The following is a 14,540-nucleotide window of genomic DNA, read 5'->3' on the forward strand; positions in this document are numbered from 1 at the left end:
CAGTTGTCATGACGGCACTATATTCTCAGATATCTTTGTGGGTGTTAGAAAAACTGCTTGATCAAAGGTGCTGATGATTCATTCATTCATTCACTCATCTAACAAATATTTATTGAGTACCTGCTATGTGACAGGAGCTAGTTTATCTAATGGGGATATGGCAGTCAGCAAACAGAGCCCTGGCCCTTATGGATATTCTATTCTAGTGCAAGGAAGCAGATGGTAACGCATAGGCCATGTAGGTGTAAACCACCTGTACATTAGAGGGATTCACAGTCTGACTTCACCAAGCTTAGGCAGACAGTGAGACAGGAACCCCACGGATGTTATGAACATTCGACCTGTCTCTAGTTGGGACGTCCTCTCCGGAGCCCACACTTGGGTGTCTTCCCTTTTGTTGTAGACTTCTCCTTCTTCAGCCCTTCCCTGCCCAGGCTGAGCAAGCTCTACTGCTCTGGGGCCCCCAGTTTCCAATTTGTCCCCTTCCAGGAGAAAGACATTTCTGGCACTTTCATAGGAACATACAGCATCTCCTGAGGAATAACCCAGAAAACTAAATAGTGCTTCCGGCTGTCTGGAGGGCATTCTGGAGGGTTCTGATTCTCCATCCCAGACATCTTCATGCCCCATTGGGTCATGCCCCAAACCGGTGAGATGCTGTCACACCATGCGATTTTTGTTAATACTGTCCCTGTAGCCTAGCATCTTTTTTTCTCCCTTTTCCACCTGCTGACTTCTACCCATCCATCCAGGTGCAGCTCAAATATAATAATTTCTCTGTGTCAGAGAATGTGAACTCTCCCCCAATATCTCTATCACTCTCTCTCTCTTTCTCTTCTCTCCTTTCAAAGCCACTGTTATTTTGGTTTTTTTTAAAGAACTCAATCTGGTTTCCTAAAAACTCAGTCTCCTCTGTGAGGTCCTCCCAAGCTGCCTTTTCCTGTACCTCTCTAAAGCATGTGATTTTGCCTCAATTAGAGGCATCCTTTGGCTCTATGTGAGCGTACGGTCCCTCGACAATGCAGGCCCCCGGGGAGCAGGCACCTGTCTTATTAAACTCATGCCCTGCCTAATAACCAGCACGACACTTTGCCTTTATCCTCGGTGCATTTAGTGAGTGTCTGCTCAATGAATTCTTGGTGAATGAAGAATGATTCCCTGCTTCTCCTGAACTAAAAATACTCTCTCTTTCTCTAAAGCAGCACTGGCCAGTAGGAATACAGTGCAAACCACACATATATAATTTCAAATTTTCTAGTAGCCACATTTATAAAAAGCAAAATTAAACTGGTGAAATTAATTTTTGTTATATGTTTTATTTCACCCTATACAGTCATCCCTTTGTATCCACGGCGGGTGTGTTCCAGGACCTCCCGCAGATACCAACATCCAAGGATGTTCAAGTCCCTGAAAAATATGGTGTAGTATTTGCACATAACCTACACATCCTCCTGTGCCCTTTAATCTCTAGATTACGTATAATGCCTAATACAATGTACATGCTATATAATAGTTGTTAGACCGTATTGTTTAGGGAATAAAGACAAGGGAAAAAAAGTCTGTACATGTTCGGTACAGATGCAGTTTTGCTTTTTTCAAATATTTTCTATCCAAGGGTGGTTGAATCCATGAATGCAGAACCCACAGGTACGGAGGGCTGACTGCATACCCAAATATTGACATTTTCACAAGTAATCAGTATAAAATTAGTAAAAATGATTTACATTCTTTTTTTCATACTAAATCTTTGAAATCAGGTATTTTTACTTATAGTCCATCTCAATTTGGACCAACCAAGTTTCAAGTGCTTGATGGTCACCTATGGCAAGTGGCTACGCCCCCTGGACAGTGCAGCTATGGGGGCCCTGAGCCAGCCCCGGAAGGGGGGAAGCTTTGGATGGGTCTGGAGGGGCACGGGGACAATGCCGTGAGGTACGGATGGGGAATCAATCCCTTTTTAGAAGCCAGTCCCATCAAACTCTCTTGGCAAGGGCTCTGCAATATATGAGGTGCTTGGTGACTCTTAGCAACTGTTAAGTGACTTTGATTAGAGAGATTATTGTGGGAACAAAAAGAACCACTGAGCGGAGAGGAGGGAGGAGTTTGAGAGGGGGGCTGGGGACCATGGTAGGCTTCGGGTAGGACCCAAACTCTGGGCACATCTAACAATGTATAAAAACAAAGACCCAACCTTGGCCCGGAGGTGGTGGGGTGAAGTGGTGATCAGGAGTGCCTGGGCTGGGTTTTTCACCACTGCTGCCGGAGCAACCCTGGATAAGCCCTTTCAACTTTCTGAGCCTCAGTTTCCTCAGGAAGCCCACCTGGAAGCAGCACTCTGGTGGGCACAGAGCAACCTCTTCAAAGGAGCTGGTGCCCAGTGGCATGATAGGGAGATGCTTAATTGACCACTCTGACAACCTCTGTGGCCACCAGACATTTTTTTTCTTGGATAATTTTTGGATTTTTTTTCTTGGATAATTTTTGGATTTTTTTTTTTGGATTTTTTTTTTCTTGGATCATTGAAGCAACAGGTGGCTTCTGTTCCAAAAGATCTGGCCCATGAAGGGGTTAGTCTCACAGAAAGTGGCCTCGGAGGCTGAACAAGGGATAGGCAGTCTCCACCCAGTGGGGAGGGGCCCCACAATCACGGAACCCAGAGGCCAGCTGTGGAGAGACCTGCCTTCCTCTTCATCACGGAAGCCTCCCCATGGTGCTCTGGGGTCTGCCAGGAATTCTGAGTGGAAAGGCATAAGGTACTAAATACCTCAGCAGCCCAGGCCTGGCCCATACGAGGGAGAAACGGGGAATGACGGCCATCACGCAGATGGCTTGATGGAGAAGCCAGAAAGCCCCTAAGAACCCTTCAAGGTGTCAACTTTCCAGCATCTCAGACTCAAGTGTATTTTTGGCCTGCATTTTATCTAGATAATGGCTCCGGTTTTTTATGTAATTTTCACACCTAGGTCTGGCCATAAAGGACTTTTATGGTCCCCACCTAGGCCGCTGTGGGAGGAGGCCATGCCAGAGGCCAATCTGGAATTGGTCTTGGGAGGGGGAACAGGTCTGATGTTCCAAAGCTCAAGGTTGCACTTGCTGGAATATATGGGTGTCCAGGTAGCAATGGGACTGGTGGTCACGGTACTGGGCTGGGAAAGCTGAGTGCCTGACCCACCAGAGGGTTTTAGAAATTTATGGTTCTGTACTTAGGAAGCTGCTGGCCTTCCTGGAGGCGGCTGTGTTTTTGAGTGAGAGCAGCTGAGGAAATACAAGGGGTAAGGGTTAAGACCCACATCCCGCTGAAAAGTCATCAGACTTGCGGTGAAAGAGTCTGGGCAGCTCCAAGGCCAAGTGTGTCCTTGATGGAAAATGAGTTCTCAGGGAGCAAGCATGTAATTGGGTGAAGTTCCTTCGTGTCTCTCTTCCCAGCTGGGAGGAACAGCCAGATGTTTTCCACAGAGAATGCTAGTTCTTCAAGACCCAGGCTGGGCCACATGTGTTCCAATGTTTCCTTCTGGTGACATTTTCCTTAATTGACCTTATCCAGAATAGAACAGTGGCACCTAGAGTGGCTCTTGGTGCAAGCAAGGTACTCAACAATGCTTGTGAAAAGTTTGCATGTGGAATGTTCACCCCTGAGCGATTGGGGTAAAGTGGCACTTGTCACCTCCCTCTTCCTCTTTCTGCATTCATTGTTCATGCTGGGTGTCGCAAAGAGAGAACCAAAAACCACCTTTCTTGCCAGGGTCTCAGTTCTGTCTTGTTGCTCTTACCTTTCAAGTAAGGAAGAAAACCCCCTAAACTTGAGTGTTAGTGTTCATTCCAGAGTGTTAGGGATTTAATGTTTTACCTACCATCCCGAGTGGGCTGGGCCGAAGGTTCGGAGCTAAGCCTGCTGGCCATGCCTCAGATTCTGTCCCTTCCTAGCTGTGAGGCTCTGGGTAATTTACTTCATCTCTCTGAGCCTTAGTTTTATGACCCGGAAACTGGGCATGATAATCATTTTATATCTACTTCCCAGAGTTCATGGGATTCCATGAAATGATTAACATAAAGCTCTTGGCAGAGTGGTTGGAATGCAGCAAGCACTCCAGTGCTGGGCACTGGGTTAGATCTTGAAAGTTATTGACATGATTTCCCCTTTTGTCTTCCAGAGAAGATAACCTTTATGATCACTGGGAAGCTCTCGGGTAGAGGAAGCAGAGGTAGCAGGGGGCTTGAGGGGAGCCTGAGATTTGTTATGGAAAAACCTTCCACCATTCCTTTCGGTTACCTCATTTCAAAATAGGCAGTTGATCAGACAGCTTTTGTGAATGCAGAGTCAGAGTTGTATTTTGGACAACAAGGAGAATGCATCCCAGTGATACACACATCAAGGGAGTAATGGCTACAACTGATTATTACGTGATTCTTACGTGAATCATTTTGGGGCGTGGGAGGCATTGTTAAATGACACACTCTGGGTGTCTGATACACCGTGTGCTGCTGACTTTTGATCAAAATTTAAAAAGGCTTCTTGGGCATTATTTTAATTTTATCCTCACAAGATTTGCTCTGAGGAACAATTTAATTAACATTTGCAAATTGGTCACCTTTGGGGTCATTCTGGAAGGCTCTGAGTGATTTCAGGAGCACCCACCTTATTAATCCTACTGATGTCGTACTCATTCCCTTTTCTAACAGCAAGAAGAAGCTCCCTAGTCACTGATACTGCGATTCCTAGAAAAAAATCCTTTCATTCCAGAGATGAAAGGCTGAACCTATAAATGCTGTTGAGGCAGCATCTGGGGGTGGTGGAATCTCGGCCAAAGGAGCAGGGAAATCTCCGCTGGTGGGCCCTCCCCGCTTGGGTAAGGGGAGAATTTGAAGAGTCCAGCAGGGAATTTGAAACTCTGAAGTAGGGCAGAGCTCTTCTCTGGTGGGGAAAGGGTATGAAAAGAGGAAACCAGGAATAAAGCCCCCAAGGACCTTTCTCATCTCTTCCTAAGGGGGATTCTGTTTTCCTTCAGGTGCGCGGGGCTGTGCTTTGCCCATGCAATTGCACGGGAAAGCAGACCCACTTCACACAATGCATGGCAGGTCTCTCTTCATCCCCTCCCTGGGTGAGGCCTGCATTTTAGGATTATAAAGGGCCCCTCCTCACTTACTTTCTGGGACTCCGTTAGTGGAGGCATCATCTTGTAGCAAGGCTTTTCCAACAGATGGACTGAGGCATGTACCAGTGGGTTTCAGTGGTGTCAATGTATGGTGACCCTCACCCCTTCAGGGGCCAGCTGCAGCCTAGAGTCCTGGGCCAATCACCTCCTGCTTTGAGCAGCAGCCTCCCATGTACCCCAGTGTGCCACACAAATATTTTGTATGTGTGCCATTTTGTGCGAAGGTGGAGAAGAACTGCCCCCAGGGGCAAAGACAGTACTGTACCTGGCTGTTTGGGAAAAATGAAGCTGCTGTGTGTAGATAAGAAAAAGGTGGTTTGACCTGTTTCATTACCAGGTAAAAATAATCTTTGATGGTACTTTTGCTTCTAGATTCATTTTAGCGTTTTGCAACCTGGCATCCCGGGGGACATGTGTGGCTGGCTGAGAATGCAATCTCATGTGACATGAAGCTCAGCTCTTGTGCTCTAGCCCCTTCCGCTGCCCCACGCGCCTCTTCACTTTCTCCTGCTGTCAAGTACTCATGGATACAGCTGCGCTGTACATGTGGTGGTTCTTTTTCTTCTGAAAACAAAGAAAAGACTCTGTGGCTTTGGTGCCCTGTGATGCATGCCATCTAGGACATGTCATAAGAAGATTGTTTGGGTCTCTGTTTCTGGAGAGCTGGCACTCCCTGTGCTCGAGGTTGATAGTGACAGTTGCCAGTAGTTGTGGAATTGTGATGTTTGAGTGAAATCCAAGTCAGTAACTCCTTTTAGGGGATTTACAGCTGTCGATTAAACCACCCAGGCTTCGGTCACAGTGTGTTGAGGTTTCACATTCTCTTCCCTTCCCTGGTGTAACAAATGAAGTACAGAAGCACGGCAGAGTGGAAGTCAGAGCACAAGCAAGTGCAGTCAGTCAACAAACGTTGATGGAATGGCTTCTGTGTCAGGCTCCGGGCTATGCGCTGGGCGTGCAAGCAGTGAGAAAAGTTCCTCCAAAGGCCAAAGGAATTTCTGTAAACAAAAGCTGAAGGTGTTCTGAAGTTATTTAAAAGTGTCGATTTAAAGGAAAATGTATAATAGTGCCTGCCTTCCATGTTTGTAAATACATATGGCCTCATTCTCTCAACACTCAAGGGCCTGCCGCTAACATTTGCAGAGCTCAGGGTCGGAGCACAAATAAAGTCGTTCATTTGTCCAAATAATCAGGAATATAAATCAAGCTTACAAACAGCTAAATCAAATATGCTCTGTTCTGATACTTTAAAAAATATATAACGCATAAAGACAAAATTGCAAAGTATGTAAAGCTATAGTTTTTACATGACGGAAAGTTGGCTAGACATCAAAGATGACTGAATTATTATCGTACATGTTTAAATGTTCTTTTATTCCGTTTGAATGACTACCAAAATAAAGACACACGTATTTTGTAATTATCACCTATTTATTTCCTTAAATTAATCTTTTGTCTTCATTCATCATGACCACAATTCTGTCATGATGATGAACATTTTCACATAATTTCGTTCTAGTGATAGCAATGAGCTAAAGGATTTTCAAAATGTAAATTTGAATATATTTCCATCAAAAATGTGCAAATACATGTAAAAATATCAAAAATTTATTTTCTACTATTTCTGTTCAAAGAATGTTATTTTTTCCTATAAAATATGAAAATTAAAAGTCAAAAGGAAAGAATCAAAATTATAATGAATAAATATCAAAATGGTAAATAAAAATTACTTACACTGATTTTTAGATTGACTTTTCTGAAAATTAAATGAAATCTTATTAAATATTCTTGTAAATAATACTTCACCTTTCTAGCATTCAACTCTCATCTAGTTGTCAACCTAAAGAATCCCATTTTGGGTCATGTGGGTTACATTTAGACCTACCTGGATGCCAGTTTAAGAATAGCAGGAATTGTTAAGAATCGCACAGTGTTCTCCAGCTGCCATGTACGATTGTTGCAAACACCAGTTACTTCTTCTCTAGCTTCACGAACAGGAAGAGGAGCAAGGAAAGGATGAGTCCCTCTGCAGGAATTAATAATTTCTTATGCAAGGATCACGGCATCTGAGGGAAAAGAGCTGATGTGCTAATTTGTCTTTTCTCTTACCTACGTTTGTCGGCTGCTCAAATCCTCTGCCACGCTGAAACGCTGTCCTCTCTGACATTGTCAGTCACAGTGCCCACAGACCTTCATGACCCTCGGAGACACTGAGGTTTTCTTTTTTCCCCCAAAGACACAGGGCAAAGAATACGGAGAAGCCACAAAGGAGTGTTTTCCTGGGGCCTGAGCAGAGTCAGTTACAGGAGTGGATGTTTAGGGTTATGAGTAAGTCTCTCCTGTCCGGAGCACTGGATCCCAATCCACTGAAGGCCTGTGTGAACGTTAGTAAAATCACATTTTTTTTTTCTGTATTTGCGAGTGTGGAGCTGTCTAGACCACAGGGCTGGGGCAGGCGTCCCTTTTGCCTGAGTTTTCTGGTGGTGCTGGCTACTCACACAGAGCAAGAGCCCAGTGACGATCTCCCACTTGGAAGAGACTCTTCCTTTCACCTGCTGGTAGCTGACTTCTCCTAGATCCCAGGGTGGGGTTCTGGACCTGGCATCCTTCTTGGACAGAAGGACGTTTGCAGGAGGCGTGGCCTGTTCCATGGTTCTTTTCGGTCCTGGTCGACTCATGGAGCAGTGAAAAGTTGGAGCTAAAGTCAAGGTTGTGCAGCTGGCCGAGAAGAGGAGTGTCCTTTTGTCGACTGCGTAAGTGCAGGGTGCGCGGGCCTGTGCAGAAGCACAGTCAGCTGCCTGTCTGGGAAGCCCCTCTGCCAGGAGCTCTCTCCAGGCCGGGTTGCTCTCTGTGGGCTCTGTCCTGATCTGCTCTGAGCCACGTCTGATGTTGCCCTTGCTCCCTGTGCTCTTGACCTCACTTCCTATTCGCTCTGTCTTTCCCCCTCCCCAGACCCTGAGCTCCATCACTGCGTTCCCCACCTCATCACTTCACCTGGACTCCTGATTCTTTCCTGGCTGATCATGGTTGCCCAGTAGTTTTCTTTCCCCTCCCCGAGGACATAGGGCAACAGATATGGAGAAGAGATTTGAGTGTCTTGCTCCTGAGGATCTGACAGAATGAGATAGACATCCCCATGTAGAATGAACATCTAGCAAAAATTTTTAAAAAAGAAAATGCATGAGTGGATGATAAGCTCCATATGATATTTTGGGAGGGTGTCCACATAATGGAAGGGTCACCAGTAGGATATACGCAATCAGCCCCGCAGGATGAGGGCTGGCCCTGGCGAAGCCTCACATTTTGAAAAGGTTCCACGGCTCTGCCCGTGAAAACATGTGACTGTAACGACACCCACGATTCATCGATCTCCTCCGTGAGCAGAGCTTTGTGCCCAGTGAAATTAGGTGTGCCTGAAAACACATTCAGAATATATTTAAATTGTGCTGGAATGCGATTGTTCCTCAAGGATACCCTTTTCTCTGGTTTCGCAGATGTTTTGGCTGGATTTTATTTTTAAACTGCCTTAGCCAGAAACATCTTGCAGAAACAGCAGGTTCATTTCAATTCCATATTTCGCTTTGGGCAGTTGCTCGACTTCATTTAGGGCCGCATGCTGGGACTCAGTCTCCCCGGGATCCACACGCTTCCTTAGCATCAGCGGGAGCCTCGGTGGACAGACTGCGGCAGGGGGAAGGCGGACCCCCCTGACTCCGCACTGCGGGAGCGTAGCAGAGCCGAAAGCTGGTGCACGCTAATAGTAGCAAATGGTGCTTTTCAGCCATATGCTGCCTTCGATTGTATTTACATTGAGACACGCAGCATCTTGTTATCAAACAAGGCAAGACACACACCCCACTGTAGGAGACAGCAGCCACTGGAGCTTCTCCATCCATGCGCTGTTGCCCGGGTGCTTAGTCTGGCAGAAATTCAGACCACAAGGTCATTGCGGGGAAATGCGACAATGCCATGTGTCCTAGGCTGGTGGACTGCTTCAGAATGTAAAAGAAGGCTCTTTTTGTATCCCAAAGCAGAAAAATGTTCAGAATTTTGCTGCCTGCCTGGATTATTTCTCCAGGAACTGGTTGAAGCCCTCAGGGTTAGGGTTAGGGTTAGGATTAGGGAAGATAAAAGCCCTTAAGGGCTTTTATGGCCGTGGGTCTTACAAAACTGAAACCCTGGGGGGCAACTTTTGAGCCCCATCTGTGAAAAGATGTGGCTGAGACTGCAAAGGAGGCAGACCTGGAGGCCCAGAGGGGTGTCTGTGCAGGGCTGGTGGCCTGCTGTCCTGGGCTGGGGTGGTGTTGTCCTGCAGGGACCTGATAAATGAATGTGCAGGCTTGTTGGGCACCCAGGGTGCAAGTGTGACTGTTTGCATTGTGGTTCTGCCTGAATCAGTGTTCTGGGACTCTGGGAGGCTCTCTCGAGTTACAGGTTATGTAGAGTCGAGGTTCCAGCTCAAGTTACCTGTGACACAGGTGCCTTCTGCAAAGCCCTCTCTCCGGGCTCGAAGGTGGCTGCTCCTGCCCCAGCAAATGAAGCTGGCAAGAAAAGGTGGGAAACACTTTGTGTCCTGGTCACACCTATCTCAAAATCACGTGGATTAAGTAGCAGCCCTGCCCTCACTAAGCTCCTCGTTGGTGGGAAGGTGTTTGGGTGCTAAAACCATTCTTGGATATTAAGAGAGAATGATAACACAAAAGTGGAATTTCAGGCTGGCAACTCCACAGAGAGGAAGGGACCCTCGTATTTAGGCTGGTTGTCACTGGGTAGACACATCAGGGCCGTTGTCTAATGAGGGAGCTGGACTAGAAGGTTTTTGCGGTTCACTCTGAACCTGAGGTTCTGGTAGGCTGGTCAGAGGGTGGGTGCAGACTTAGTCTTCTGTGAGAACTGAGTTCAAGTCCTGTCTCCCAGTTTCTTGTTTGCTGTGCATCCTGGGGTGAGTTACTTAACCTTTCTGAACATGGCTTCCTTGTCCCTGCAATAGATGGTTGGTATGGACAGTGGTCCTGCTCATACTAGGCGCTGAGTAAATGGAAGTTGCTCTCCATCCTCCTCCTCCTTCGAGTTGGCAGAGGCCCACAGGCAGCACGATACCTCCGGCTCTGAAGTGCGTGCTTGTCCGTGACAGACTCAAGTTTCCTCCCCACACCAGGAGGTGAGAACTGTCGGCTGGAGTGTCATTCAAATGGAATACACGGTCTCTCTTTGAGCACAGTCCACCTGTCACCTCATTCTCTGCCAGGCCAACTCAGAGTCTGTGGCCTCTGCTTAGGGACCAGAAGTACCTGTGAACCTCACACCTCCAAAGAAGGCAGCCTGTCCACGCGCAGCGGAGCCGGGTTTTTATCGGCCCGTGAGGCACTTGGCCCTCTCAGAACACGTCGTCCTGTGTGATGCCCCTGCTCCACCGCTATCCGCCCCAGGGTCACAGATGAGACGGGAAAGGAGGTGGAAAGAAGGAGGCTTCTAGTCCCCCTGCCCTCAGTTAAAATCCTGGCTCCACCCGTCATTATCTGTGCAATATTAGGCAGGTCACTCAACTCCTGGGTCCCAGCACTCTAGTCTGTAAAGCAGGGACACTGATTTCCTACTTGGCAGGGAGTTGCAAATACCAAAGGCAGGGCAGGATCTGGCACATGGGCGGCAGTCAATAACAATATCCTCGATAATCAGACCAGTGTTCACATGCCCTTACATCACGTGCTTTAAATAATCAGACCGGTGGTTCTGGAAGTGTGGTCCCTGGAGCAGCACCACCAACAACACCTGGGCACTTGCTAGAGATGCAGATTCTTAGGCCCCACCCCGCACCTGCTGAATCAGAGACCCTGGGGTGGGGCCTGGCCATCTGTGTTTTCACAAGCCCTTGAGGGGATTCGGATGCGTGATAAAGTTGGAGAACCCCTGAATGAGAAATATTTTTCCAAACCTCATCTCCCAAGGTCGGTTCTTTTGCCTGATGACGCTCGCTCGCTCCTGCGTGGGATTTGGGAGGGAACACAAACTGGAGGGCAGTGAGGCTGGGGCAGACCCCTGTCTACTGAGGCTGGGTAACATTTGTTGGCCTAAATTTGAAAGAAAGAGCTCCAGGACCCCTTGAGTCCCGTCCTCCTGGGGCACACAAGAGCCTTTGATCAGTGTTCAGGCATTGCTTTGCACTCTCCCTTCTTCGTGCACCGGGAGCAGGGGTGTGCAGAGCCGGCGCTGATGTGCTTTCCACCTGCTCACCTTGGCTGCGCCTCCCGGGGCAGGGCCGGCCAGAGCCGAGGGGTAGCCGTGAGTGCGATTCTCCAGGTACGCTGCGGGAACGCGTTCTGTAAAGGGATGCTGCCAGCCGGCCAGTACTTTGCCTGAAGCCCAGACAGCATTATTAGTACCGTATGGAGACTCTAATTTTAGGGGAGAACCTGACACCTTGGTGTTGCCGTGTTCTGTCAAGCAGTCTTCCGAAGCATGTACTGATTTCTTTCTTGTGGTTTGCTGTCACCCTGCTCACGGAATTACTGAACGGGCCACATGCAGGCAGCTAATACAACAGCACTCCATGCCGATGCTGTGACTCGCCCTCACTGCCGAGGGCCTCCCAGGTGCCAGTCATCCCGCAGGCGGCCTCGAAGGGCTCAGAGTCTGGGACGGCCTCTGTTCTGAAAACAGAACATTTCACACGGCTACCCAGAGTTTTTCAAATATCCAGATCGTTGATGTCCAATCGGACTCAGCCTCAGCGGGAGTGGTGTGGTGTGAGCCCTCAACGGTTCGAGTTCCTTTTCAGAGGAAGCGTGCTTTTGGAGTGAGGCAGATCTGGGTCTGAGTCTGGCTCTGCCACTCTCTGGCTGTGTGAGCTGGGGGAAGTTACTTAACATCTCTGAGCCTCATTTCCCTTATCTCTCAAATGGAGATAAGAACCCTTGCAGGGCTCTTGAGAAGACTTCAAGAGGTGCTATAGTGGGGGGCCTGGCCCATGGTGGGCAATCCATAAGCTGTAGTTATTCTTGTTTTAGGGGTTGCCTGTGGGCGAGGCGTTGGGAAGGCAACACACTGCATCCATGGAAAAATAACTTTGGAGGAACTGTTTCAGTATTTTGGTGGAGGAAAGATGAAAAAAGCTTTCAGAAATAGAAGGCAAAGGTCTTTCCAGCAATGTCTGGGCTTCTGGTGTCGTCATCCATCACAAGGCACACCCTGGTGAGCCCCACAGGGCACTCCTTCTGGACAGCAGGTGAAGGACGCGGTGCCCAGCACCTTGCCCTCGAGGCCCGGTGCAGCCTATCGGCCGACTGTGCACCATCTCAAGGTGCTGGGGAGCAGGCTGCACATTTTCACCTACGAAATATTTGCCTGGAACCAGCTGACCGACTCAGCTTTGGCCAGCTGAGCGGAGTGTGAACCGGTTCTTGACTTTTTGCTGTGATCTCATAGGTTGGGTCACTTGAATCTTTGGACAGGGATATATCTGTCCAGGTGAGAGGATGGGGTAAGAAAATGCCTATAGGGTGCTGCGGGCAGTCCAGGAGAAAGCTCTGGAACAGAGCAACACTGCCGCGGTGGATAGCGCAGACCCAGGCCTGGCGCGAGCGTGCACTGGGGCCGCGGCAGTCTGGGGTGTCCACTGTTCCTGAGTGTGCTGTGCGACCCGGTGCTCTGAATGCAGAGTCAGTAATTAAGTAAAATCACATGGCTATTCTTAAGCATTAAGCAGAATAGCGTAATAAACTTGTAAACCCTTTTCGATTCTTTTCAGTATGGTGATAATATTTTTTTCTAATTATATTGAAACTTGTTTTTGGCATGATTTTTATTATGGTAAAATATACACAGCATAACATTTACCATTTTAACCATTTTTAAATGTACTCCTCTGGAACATTAAATATCTTCACATTGTTCTGCAACCATCACCCCCATTCATCTCTAGAACTTTTTCATCTTCCCACACTGAAACTCTGTTCCCCTTAAACACGAACTCCCCTCCCCCAACTGCCTGCAGTTTCCAGAGACCACCATGGCTTCTACTGAATCTTTCGTAAAGACCAAAGGAGGCTTCTAGCAGGTAGCAGAAGACGTTTCAAGTAACCACCTCCTCCAACAATATATTTAAGAACACTGTTTTTTAATATAGGACTTTTTTTCCCCCCTCTCAGATATAAACACAAAATAAAGCCACGAACATATGTGGAAATATTTGGCCCCTTTGGAGTAATAGTACACGCCTTTATTTTGCCCTTGTTGAAAAGAGCGATATGATGTTTATAAAAGAACACTTATAGAGAAGAAAGACTTGGATAAAACCACCGTCTTCCTGAGTTGTTGACAGCTGTTATTCAGTGGAAACCTCAGTGGAAACAAAGAAATATTGCAGCATTGTTTTAACATGAACATTTGAAGTGGCTTCCTTCCAAAGCCTGGCTGATTTAGGTACCTGGGATCTGTAGCCAAAGTCTCCTGTACTGTCTTGATTTCTTCCCTATAGCTATTGTTGATGCAGCCGTGGAAAAGTCTGGTGTGTTTCCTGAATCTGCAATTGCTTCCACTCGCGTACAGTCAGCTATTTCTAGGTTATGTCACTGTGTCTTCCTGAGTTGTTGACTGTTCCATTTGCAGGGCTTTTGCTGTCTAGAGGAAGAGCAAGCTGCTCACTGTGGAGGAGATTCACCAGCTTTCTCAGAACGCTAGGGCTGGCGGCAGCCAACACATAGATTTCAATGGAAAACAATTGAACTACGAAGGTAGCAGGAATCTAGGGCATTTAAGAGAAACAGAAGTTTTTTTTTTTTTTTCCTCCCAAGAAGGGTGGTACCTTCACATCATCTGTTTTTAAAAATTCGTGGCAATGCAGCTTGGCCTATTTTGAACTGTGGACACTGTTCCACGACTCTGCCCACCTGGCCCCGGCACTGACTCACCGTGGCCCTGCTGAGTCATTTCACCTCTCATTTTTTTTCCCCCACCAGTAGAATGGGGTTAATAATGCCTGCCCTGGTTATGAGACTTCAGTTGAGAAAACAGACGTGAAAGTGATTTGAAAATCATAAAGCGTTTTCCATGTTGAAACGTGGTGGTCCTTGCGGTGTGCCTCTCGGGCAGACATGTCGGGGTGGGGTTGGAGCAGCACCTCCCAACGGGGTGCCACGGCAGCTGGGGTGTGTGTGTGGTCTGTGATCCCGCAGCCCTCTGGCTGTGAGCTATCTCCACCATTTATCTCCTACAAATATTGTCGTTTCCAAGTGGGCCACGACAAATTACAGAAGGGTTGGGAAGCCCGCTGGGGACAGGCTGGCGGGCATTGGGAGGAGCAGCTGAGGAGGCTCCTGGGCCAGAATCCCACAACACACGTTTCCCAGTCATCCAGCTCAAGTGGCACGTCCTCCAGGAAGTCTCTCT

The sequence above is a fragment of the Propithecus coquereli genome, unplaced genomic scaffold (assembly GCF_000956105.1).
Source record: "Propithecus coquereli isolate 6110/MARCELLA unplaced genomic scaffold, Pcoq_1.0 Scaffold66, whole genome shotgun sequence".
Classification (NCBI taxonomy): Eukaryota; Metazoa; Chordata; class Mammalia; order Primates; family Indriidae; genus Propithecus; species Propithecus coquereli.